Below are 2,925 nucleotides of genomic sequence, written 5' to 3' on the forward strand. Positions count from 1 at the left end.
TGCTGCATTTATTTCAGGAAATGGGGAAGCACCAACTGGGCGCGCTTCATGATTTCTCAAAAGTATCTCATTGTTGCGTTCAGCAACAAGAAGGCAATAAATTAACTCAGAATATTTTTAAATTCTTTTTCTCGATACTGCTGCTACAGGAGCACATTCGATGTATGGAAGGTCGAGAAAATTTTCTCTAACATATCGGACTTGAGGAAGTATCACTGTCTTTTGATTATTGTACATTTCTTCAAGGTCTTTTCACAGATCTACAGGATCTTTTAATGTGAGATATTCATTTTTCAATCATACGTCAAGATGACGACGAAGGAAAATCATGGCTTTGGCTTTATCCTTCTGGGATACATTATTTTCAGCCTTAATGGTATCTCCAAGATCCATTGAATCAAGATGGATTTTAGCATCTACTATCCATGATAAATAATTGTTTTCAGATATATCAAGAGCATTAAATTCAAGATGAGAGAGTTTCGACATAATGAAAATTTGTTACCTGGAGTCTTCCTAAAATTTCGTTAGAGCTTCGTGCTAATAACGTGTTATAAAATAACTAAATAAATAAATAAGGAATAGGCAACAAATATAAAATAAAGAGAGAAAGAGAGAGAAGGGTGTTTTATTACTTTTGTGTGTATAATCAACGGAGGCTTAACCTCCTATTTATACATGTATAAGGTTTCCTTTTTCTAACCCTATTAAATATATTTTTCTTTGAGAATATTCAACTGTCCATTATAAACGGGCATCCACCTAATTAGATCCCGTTTGGGAAGTAGCAGAAGCTACTTTTTTTAACTTTTGGATTATGAAAAGTCATAATCTATGTGTTTGGCACTATTTAAAAAAAAGCTTCTAACTTCCCGAAAAGTTAATTTGCAACTTTTTGGCACTATTTACTTTCCTTCTTGATTCTATGAAAAATACTGACACTTCATCACCATTTTCACACAAGGTCTGCTAGAAGCACTGGCCTTCCACTATCATTCTCACACAATGTTCCAAGTCTCACCATTTTTACGTAATGAAACATCTGATGGAAGTATTGATCCTCCACCACATTTTCAGACAATATTACATCTGAACAACTTACTGCATATATTCCTTCTAAATATTTTTTTATTATTTTATCACTATTTTTTATTATTAAATTTGTATTCAAGTGTGGTATGAAATTTCAGTTTTAATTTTATTTTTTTCATATGTAATTTTATAGCTTATTATTATTTTCATAGTTAATTATAACAAGTTCTTGACCTCAATAAAGGAGAAGAGAGTTCTAATAGGAATAAAAATAAAAAATAAAAAACAGCAATAAAATATACATTTACACACATTTTATTTTTATTTTTTATTTTCACCTACCATATCATACACAATATTAGTGATTAGGTTATGTAAAATCAACATTCAATATTGAAAAGTATTTGTTATCATCGTTATTTTAATATTCATTCTCTTTTGTAAAAAAAAATTTATCTTTTGAGTTATTTATCCAAACGCTACAACTTTAAAATAAGTACTTTTATAACTAAAAATCCAAACACAAAATAACTTATTTATAAGCTGCTATTAATAAAAGTCCTTATGTTTTAAGCTCTTTTTCCAAAAGAACTTATTTAAGTTATTTACCCAAACTGGCCTTAATCTTATCACAACACAACTTAATAACTTTTTGGGAATTTGTGAGGACCGACGAGAGGCTTAGAGCATCTCCAATGGAGAAGCCCAGTTACTATTTAGTTAGAGAAAAAAGGAATTGGACCGTTGGAGGGAACTAAAGTGAGTTCTTTCACTTTTTTCAAGAAGAGAGAGAGAAGAGGGAATCCTTCTGAATGGGGACTCCCATTGACCAATATATAATTGCCAAGTGACAAGTAAAATAAAAAATAAATAATTATATAAAATATTAATTAATTAAATAATTATATTATATAATCAAATAATAAATAATTTAATAATAATTATAATGAATAATTAAATTAAATATTAATATTTTTATTTAATTAATAATTTATATTAATTAATTAACTAATAACTAATTAAGTAATTAAGTTATAATTAATTTATTAATAATTATAATAATTAAATAATTAAATTTTTATTTAATTAATAATTTATATTATTATATTAATTTAACCGTTGCAAAACTAGCTGTTGTAAAAATAGCCGTTAGAAACTAGCCGTTACTATGTTACCGTTATTGTTAAAAAATTAATATTTTGTTACTCTATATATACCACTTGGATACACTTCTATTCTCACACTATCTACTACTCTTCTTTATCTTCTTCCAAGTTTACGAAATCAAAGTTCTGCTACTATTATTTTTTGTTCGAAAAAATGGATCCAAACCAACTCAACTCTTTCTTCAATTACTTACAAAACTTTCCTCAAATTCCAAATACCCAACAATCTCAAATCTCAAACTTTCAAGTTCCAAATCAAAACTTCACACAACCAAATTCATTTCAAAATCCAAATCCACAAAATATTTCTAATTTCAATTTTCAAGCTCTTTATAATAATCAGTTTCCTATATTCCAACCGCAAAATCAAAATTCACAAACACCCCCATTTTCTATTTTCGTCCATATTTAACCCCTCTATCGGAAATATTACTCCAACTTTCTTGCCGTTTCCAACTCGATTCAGTGCATCAAGACATAACTCATCTGGTGTTAAATTACATTATTAAAAAAAATTAATTACATTAATTACAAGTATTTTAATTAATTAATTAAGTGGAACCATAACATGAACTAAAGTTAGTTCCTCCTAATGGAGAAGAGAGAGATGTTTTGAGTTCCTATTTACTGTTTATGACGCAAAAGTTAATGTGGAGTTACTTTTTATGACAGGTGGGCCATAAACAGGAACGGGGATGAGTTCCCTATTGGAGATGGTCTTATGGAT

Source organism: Arachis ipaensis, chromosome B03 (genome assembly GCF_000816755.2).
Source record: "Arachis ipaensis cultivar K30076 chromosome B03, Araip1.1, whole genome shotgun sequence".
Classification (NCBI taxonomy): Eukaryota; Viridiplantae; Streptophyta; class Magnoliopsida; order Fabales; family Fabaceae; genus Arachis; species Arachis ipaensis.